Genomic DNA, 9,377 nt, shown 5'->3' on the forward strand with positions numbered 1-9,377 from the left:
CACTACTACAAGGAAAAAAAAAAACACTACCTGCAGAAATGGAAGAACATAAACTGTTTGTGGGTAGGAGGACTTAACATTGCCAAAATGTCAACACTACCCAAAGCAATTTATAGATACAATGCAATCCCTATCCAGATTCCGACATAATTGTTTAAGGATATAGAAAAACTGATCACTAAATTTATTTGGAAAGGAAAAAAAAAAACCCAGATAAGCAAAGCAGAAGTGAGAAAGAAGATCTCACTTCCTGATCTCAAAACCTACTATGTAGTCATAGTATTCAAAACAGTCTATGTGAAAGACACATAGACCAATAGAACAGAATTGAGAACCCAGAATAAATTCATCCACCTACAGTCAGTTGATCTTCAACAAAGGGCCAAAATTCATTAAATGGGGAAGAGATAATCTCTACAATAAATTGTTTTTGTTATTGTTCTTAATTGCTGTTGAGTTGGTTCCGACTCATAGAGGTTCTGTGTAGAGTTTCCGCGGACCTTGCAATTCAAACTGACCTCGCAGTCAAGGGCATTAACCCACAGTGCCACACCAGGACTGGCAAAACTGAAAATCCTTTTGTAGAAAAATGAAACAAGACCCATATCTAATACAATATACAAAAATGAACCCAATGTGAATTAAAGACCTAAATGTAAAGCCTTATCAATGAAAAAATAGGTACAAACTTAGGGGCTCTGACACACGGCACTATCAAACATAACTGAAAACACACAAACATAAGACAAAATAGATTATCAAGAATCAGACAATTATATGTGCATCATAGGATTTCACCAAAAGAGTGAAAAGAAAACCCAAAGACATTGAAACAACTGTTTGGCAACGACATATGTGACAAAGGACTACTCCCTAAAATTTATAAAACACTTCAACAGCTCAACAAATAGACAAATAATCCAATTAAAAAGTGGGTGCAGGACATGAACAGACACTTTACCAAAGAAGACATTCCGGTGAACAGCAAACATATCAAGAAACGCTCACAATCATTAGCCATTAGAGAGGTACATATAAAAACAACAATGAGATATAATCTTATTGGTGGTAATTATGTGCCGTGGAGTCGGTTCCGACTCATAGTGACCCTGTACAGGGTTTCCGAAAGCCTGATCTTTCTCCCGCGGAGCAGCTGGTAGTTTCGAACTGCTGACCTTGAGGTTTGCAGCCTGATTCGTAACCACTACGCTACCAGAGCTTCAGAGATATCATCTTAGTCCAGCATTAACAGCAAAATTCAAAAAAGCAGAAAACAACAAATGTTGGTCAGTGTGTGGAAAAACTGGGACCTTCCTACACTGCTGGTGGGTCTGTAAAATGGTACAACCACTATGGAAAACAGTAGGGAGGTTTCTGAAAATGCTGGAAATAGAAATATTGTATGACCAGCAATCCCTGTATTTGGTATATATCCTCAAGAATTAAGAGCTGTGGCATGACTAGATCTAAGCACGCCCATGTTCATTACAGCGATATTCACAATAGTAAACAGATGGAGACTTTAAATGGTTGTCTTTAAAAAAGGAAAAAAAGAAATGTAGAAATACTAATCACCAGTCAATAATCATCCACATGAGTTTGTCCTACAATTGATGACTTCTTTTTCTTTGGGAAGAGGACTGTGATGGTGACAGTTGTGTTGCACTAGCCACACGGGGGTCTCTGTTCCGGAGTGTGATATGAAGGACACCACCCAGCAGTGGGTAACACAGAGGAAGTAAGTGCCTTGCCGGGGCTCACAGCAAACCGTTTCCAGACACCCTGCATTTAGTACAACAGGGAGACAACTGATAGACCCTCTGACAAATCCTTGTGTTAGCTTTGTGGAGGAAAGACATTTCATCAGCTGTGTGGGAATCTTGGTGAATAAAGATCGATTTAAATCTTAAAAAAAAACAAGAAACATTTTTATTGCAGCACTATTCACAATAGCAAACAGATGGAGACAGCCTAAATGCCCATCAACAGAAAGTTTAAACAAACTTTAATATATCCGTACAATGGAGTATCATTCAACGTTGAAGAATAATGAAGAGTCTGCAAAATACCTCACAACATGGATGAACCTGGAGGACATTATGCTGAGTGAAATTAGTGAATCACAAAAAGACAAATATTGCACTAGACACCTGCTATAAAAAGTTAAAAAAATATTTTCTTGCTAAATGAAACATTCTATGATGGTTACTGGGTTGTAGTGGGAATAGAGGGAAGGGAATTATTCACAATCTAGAGAGTAGACACATGTTAACATGGGCTACAGGGCAGGCAATATACAATAAAAGGGAAGTTGGCAAAGAAAAGATGAGGGTAGCAGGAGACACAGGAAGGAGTGTAGGTGTTAAAGGAAATAAATTTAACTGAAGGGTCCTGGGGTAGCACTGTGGTCTAAGCACTGGACAACCATAAGCTTGGTGATTCAAACCTACCAGTCCCTCCTCAGAAACACTATACACTATGAGTCAGAACCGACTTGACAGCTGTTAACAACAACAGTGACAACACTGTTAACTGATGATACATGGAGGGAATTGCAGTCATTGCAATGAAGCCAAGCATATGATTTACTGAATATAAAACTGATGATCCACAATGGAAAGCTCCACTCAATTTACAATAGAAAGTTATAAAATAATCACCAAATCCATTGCCATTGAGTTTGCTCTGGCTCATGTTGTTATTGTTGTTGTTAAGTGCCATCAAGTCAGTTCTGACCCATAGCAACCCTGTGTAGGGTTTTCAAGGAACAGCTGGTGTGTTTGAACCATCGACCTTGCGGATCAAACCAAATTTGCAGTCCATTGGATTAACTCACAGCACCACACCAGGACCCCATTCTGACTCATAGCAACTCTATACAGGGTTTCTGGGATGGTAAATCTTTACAGGAGCCTCATCATTCTCCCAAAGAGAGACAGAGCCTAGTGGTTTTGAACCATCAACCTAGTAGTTTGCAGCCCACATTATAAGTAAATTTGGTTAGTGCAAACACTTAATTACTCAACTAATAACTGAAAGGTTATCAGTTCATACCCACCTGGGAAGACAAATCTGGTCATCTGCTTCTGCAAAGTCACACATTTAAAAACTCAACGGAGCAATTGTACTTTGCATACATGGAGTCATTGGGAGTCAGAATCAACTTGACAGCAACTAGCAACAACATTGCAGATGTTGGTTCATCGTAGTGGTATTGTTTGGCTTTAACAGCTCTGATTTCGTTATTACTAAAACTATGTTAAATAGAACACCTGGTGTGGCGCTGTAGGATCAGCACTGGTCTGCAAACCACAAAGTCAATGGTTCAAACTCACCAGCTGCTCCTCAGAAACCCTGTACAGGGTCACGATGACTCAGAATGGACTTGACAGCACTTCACAACAAAAACAATGTTAAAATAATTATATTCATTGTGTTAAACCTGAATAATATTTTTATTTACTTACAGCCAGTCATCAACCCATCCGTATACTAAACCATCCATTTTTCTTAATTTTTCATCAAAGTACAAATGAATAGGCATTTTGGAAGCTACTGTGGAGTTCAGCAGCGGGTATTTGTCATCAGAATACTTGCAAATTAACAGAGGAGTTTACCACATTGGGAAACTGGTGTTTTTCTATTTGTGCAGCTAATGTTTGGGGGAAATATTAGATAAGTCAACAGCAAAAGCATTATTACATGGATTTTGTAACAGCTTTTTAAGGCCAGGCTTTTTTTCCTGGTTTTCACTTTTGTTCAGCATAAAGCAATGTGGCCACAAATGAAATTTCAGTGAAATAAGAGCATTACTAGTATATTTTCTAGACAACCTATATACATGGGAAACAAGTTCTGCACAGAAAAGGTCGGTTTTGATTGAAAAGACCAGTTCTGGTGAGGTCACCTAGTCGGTTATGGGTTTATACTATAGGCCAGGACTGCTTTTTTTGTGAACAAAGTTTATGCCTTATAGAAAGAACATTTGTACAGCAACCTTCTTTAAAATAAATAAAGAAGTATAAACACTGGTTTAAGAAACGCATTTGGAGTTCTTCAGCGAATTGACTTTCATCCTGATGCTGCTATGCACATTGAGTTACCATTTTTACAGGTCCCAAATAATTCACTTCCCTCAAGTGTGGAGAGTCCTGATGGTATTGTGGGCTAAGCACTGGGCTACTATCCCAAGATCATTGGTTCAAATTCACCATCCACTCAGCAAGAAGAGGATGAGGCTGTCTGTTTCTGGGAAGATTTACAATACTGAAAACCCTATAGATCAGTTCTACTGTTTCCTACAGTGTTGCTATGAGTCAGAATCGACTAGATTCCAGCAATGGGTTTTTTCTGTCTTGAGTGTAGTTGGGATTTTGAATAGAATGGGATAATACTCCTGTGATTAGATTGTAAACAGTTGATTTTGAGTTAATCAAAAGAGAAATTATACTGTGTGAGCCTGACTTAATTATTGTTGTTGTTAAGTGCTGTGGAGGTGGTTCCAACTCACAGTGACCCTGTATAGGGTTTTCAAGGAGTAGCCGGTGAGCTTGAACCACAGACCTTGGGGTTCAGATCAACTTTGCAGTACAGAGCATTAACCTGCAGCCCCCACCAGGAGTCCTTAACTTAGTTAGGTGAGCTATTAGGTGAGCTGTTTAAAAGATAACAAAGTGTCAAGAAAATGTTGTCCTGCTAGCCTCAAAGACAAAGTCAAGTTCCATATTCTGAGAAGGGTTGGTAGAGGTCAGATTACCTCTAGGAGCTGAGAGTGGTCCTATGTGACAATTAGCAGTAAAACAGGAAGCTCAGTCATACAACCTGAATGCTGTTAAAAGTTCTTTTTTCGTAGAAGAGAATTAATTACAAGCCTCAGATGAAACTGCAACCTACAAATTGATTCTAAACTAAATAATTTTATAATCACTAAATTAAGTGAAGGTACTTAAACCCCAGGGCCCAGCCATTATCAAAAGGAATCAGGAGCTGACAAATAATACTATCTCCTTTTATTCCTTGTAGGTAGACAGTTCTGATGGTGCAGTAGTTTAGTACTTGGCTACTAATCAAAATGTTTGAATCCACAGGATAACCCCGGAGAATAATACATATTCTATAGGGTTGAATTGATTGGATGGCAGTGGATAAGTAGACAGCTCAGAGAGGCATTTTATAAAACTCCACAAAAATTCTAAGGACTAGAGTACTGGGTATAGTAATAACCAATGTAACAGTGCATCCTTGTTACATTCTTACATCCTCCTTCCCTTTCTCACTTCTGTTTCTTAATCCTACTCCAGGATCACTTTCCAGATCAATCAACTGTAAGCATTTTTTTAAGGTTCTGCTTTCTGAGAAATCCACATTTAGATAAGATGTATGAGACATCTACTGAAATTCTTTAATTTTTCAATTCATTTAATTTAATTTTACGAAATACATCTTTAAACTGTAAATGACAGTCTTGTATTTTTATGTTTTAAAGAAGTAAATACTTTCAGGTTAAATTTTCTCCCATATGAAAAATAATGCAAAATGTAGTTTTATTCATGTTTGTTAGAAAGTCTATGGAGTTGTCTATTTTCTTTCTAATTCTGTAGAAACTTTTTACAATTGCAAACATGCTATTTATTTATTGACATTTGCATGTTGATCATGTCTTTCTCAAATCTACTTTTCCCAAGTTTGTAGAAAGATTTTGAACTTGTTCTTGTATAAGACTTTTCCTACTGTCATGTACTGATCCTGCTGAATGAATCAGCAGATAACTTCTAATTAATATGATGGGGGAAGTAATTATAAATCATCTGGAGAAAATAAAAATATAGAGACTGGATGTCTGAAATGCATACAAATGTGTAGGGATTGTAGAAAGGGAAGTAATTTTGGCATAGGTCATGCATCTTTGTTGTTGTTCTGATGCTCAGTGATGCTGTAAAAGGTTTCTGAGGAGCAGCTGCTGGATTTGAACTGCCGAACATGTTGTTGGCAGTCAAATGCTTATCCTACAGTGCCACACCAGGACTCTGGGTCATTCAGAGACACGGATTTTTGACTATAAGTCATAATGTCAACATGAAAAATAAGTGTGCAAATGTGTTTACTGGGGCAATGGAAGGTGGATGAAAATAGAAACAGACAGAAAAACTTGATTTTTCAAATTGCTCTGACAAAAAACCTAAGAGTTTTACATTCAACAGACACTATAAATTAAGGACACAGCAGTAGTCCTGGACCAACTGAAAGCACCTAGACAAAGCTCTTTGTACTTATCTCCCTAAGGATTTCTGATGTGGTGCTGTAGGATCAGCACTGCCCTGTGAACCTAAAGGTTGACAGTTCAAACCCACCAGTGCAATTTGGAAACCACAGGCAGGGTTGCTATGAGTTGGAACTGACTCAACAGCACTTAATAAAGCATGGACTCCTGGTATGGAGTTGTAGGGATCAACATTGGACTTTGAACCATAAGGTCAGTAGTTCAAGCCTACCTGTTGCTCCTAGGAAACTCTACTCTTACAGGATATTTATGAGTTGGAACTGATTTGACGGCACTTAACAACAACAACAACAACAGACAAAGCAAGTCATACCAGAATTCATAATTAAGAATTTTTCATAATATGAAAGAAAAAATGTCATCCAGGATAAATAACACAATAAATAATACTTGTAATTAATAGGGAGATCTGGCAGCATAGTGGTTACAAATCGGGCTAATCTCATGGTCAGCAGTTCGAAACTACCAGCTGTTCCGCGAGAGGAAGATGAGGCTTTCTGCTCCCGTAAAGATTTACAGCTTCGGAAACCCTATACAGGGTTGCTATGAGTCGGAATCGACTTCACGGCACACAACAACAACAACAACAACAATTGTTGCTGCTGTTGTTGTTAGGTGCCATAGAGTTGGCAACCTACTCATAGGGACCCTATGCGCAACAAGACAAAACACTGCCCAGTTCTGTGCCAACCTTCCAATCATTGCTAAGCCTGAGCCCATTGCTGCCACCACTGTGCCAATCCATCTCATTGAGGGTCTTCTTCTTTGTCTCTGACCCTCCACTTTATAAACTATGAAATCCTTCTTCTCCAGGGACTGGTCCCTCCTGAGGAAGTCTGGTTATCCTGGCTTCCTAGGAGCATTCTGTCTGTACTTCTTCCAACACAGATTGCTTTGTTCTTTGGCAGTCCATGGTACATTTCTTTTTTTTTTTTAGTTTTTATTGTGAATTGAGTGATAGTTTACATGGGAGAACATCAGTTTTGCACTCAACCCATCATAATTAGTTTTGTTGCAATGATTACAATCTCCTCCATGAACTATCTGTTAACAGTATTTGCCTCTATTCCCGCTTAAAAAAATTTTTTTAGGTGCATACAAACATGCAGAACTATATAATCATTTAAACAACCAAAGGGCACATTTTGCAAGCCAGTTTCCTGCCTGCCAGCACATAGCTTTTCTGTTACCATGAGTCTGGAGTCTTAAGATGCTCTATTTCTCCATGTTATCACCTCTGCGTCTATCCCTGGTATCCCTGCTTCTCTGGTTAGGATCCCATGTTATGTTCATGCTTTTCTCTCTTGATGTCCTAGGATCCTCTGTTACTGGAATATAAGATTAACTACTCCCCCTTTATGTCACACAACTTCTAAGTCCATGGTACTTTTAATATTCTCCTCCAATACAATGACTGAAATACATTCCTTCTTCTATTCTCTTCCTTAGTCACTGTCCAACTTTCACATGCATATGAGGTTAGTGAAAATACCACAGCTTGGATCTGACACACCTTAGTCCTCAAACTGACAGCTTCTAGAACACATTAAAGAGGTCTTATGAAGCAGATTTACCTAATGCAATACATCATTTTATTTCTTGACTGCTGATTCCACGAGTGTTGATGGTTGATCTGAGAAAAAGGAAGTCTTTGACAACTTCAATCTTTTTTTTCCATTTATCATGATGTTGTTTAATGATCAAGTGGTGACGATTTTTTTTTTTTTCTTTCTTTCTTTACATTGAGATACAATCCATACAGAAGACTGTGGTCTTTGATCTCCATTGTTGTTGTTAAGTGACATCGAGTCGGGTCCGACCCATAGCGACCCTGTACAGGGTTTCCGAGGGTGTAAATCTTTACGGGAGTAGAAAGCCTCATCTTTCTCCCGCGGAGCGGCTGGTAGTTTCGAACCACTGACCCTAAGGTTCACAGCCCGATTCCTAACCACTACGCTAAGTATTTTAAGTCCTCTTCACTTTCAGCAAGCAAGGTGGCATCATTTGCATATGGCAGCCCATACTGAAGGCTGTGATCTTGGATCTTCATCATTAGTATTTTAAGTCCTCTTCAATTTCAGCAAGTAAGGTTGTATCATCTGCATATTGCAGGTTGTTAATGTTTTCCTCCAATCTTGATGGCACATTTTTCTTCATATAATCCAGCTTCTTGGATAATTTAATGAGCATACAGAATGAAAAAGTATGGTGAAAGAATACAACCCTGGCACACACATTACCTAATGTTAAACCATTCAGTCTGGTGTTCCCTCATTCTGTTCAAACAACTACCTCTTAGTCTATGTACAGTTTCCTCATGAGCACAATTAAATGTTCCAGAATACTCCCTCTCTGCAATGTTGTCCATCGCTGTCATGATCCACACAATCAAAAGCCTTTATGTAGTCAATAAAGCTCAGGTAAATATCTTTCTGATATTCTCTGCTTTCAGACAACATCTGACATCAGCAGTGATATTTCTGGTTCCATGTCCTCTTCTGAAAATGGCTTGAACCTATGGAAATTCTCTATTAATGTATGGTTGCAGCCAGTTTTATATTATCTTTAGAAATATTTTACTTGCATGTGATATCAGTGATACTGTCTGGCTATTTCCACATTCTCTTGGGTCACCTAAGTTTGGAATGGGCACAAATATCAATTTCTTCCAATCACTTGACTAGGTAGTTTTCTTCTTGGCAGAAATGAGTGAGTGCCTCCAGTGCTGCATCAGTTTGTCGAAAAATATCAATTTGTATTCCATCAATTCCCAGAGCTATGCTCTTTGTCAGTGCCTTCAATGCACCTTGGACTTCTTCCTTCAGTATCATTGGCTCTCGATCGTATGCTGCCTCTTGAAATGGTTGAACACCAACTATTTATATTTGGTACAGTGGCTCTGTGTATTCCTTCCATCTTCTTTTGAGGCTTTCTGCATCATTCAATATTTTACACACAGAATCTTTCAATATTGCAAGTCAAGGCTTGAAATTTTCCTTCAATACCCTCAGCTTGAGAAATATCACACGGGTTTTTCTCTTTGGGCTTTCTAACTCCAGGTCTTTGCACATTTCATTTACAATATTTGACTTTAAGT

Source organism: Chrysochloris asiatica, unplaced genomic scaffold, assembly GCF_000296735.1.
Source record: "Chrysochloris asiatica unplaced genomic scaffold, ChrAsi1.0 scaffold00010, whole genome shotgun sequence".
NCBI classification, from domain to species: domain Eukaryota; kingdom Metazoa; phylum Chordata; class Mammalia; order Afrosoricida; family Chrysochloridae; genus Chrysochloris; species Chrysochloris asiatica.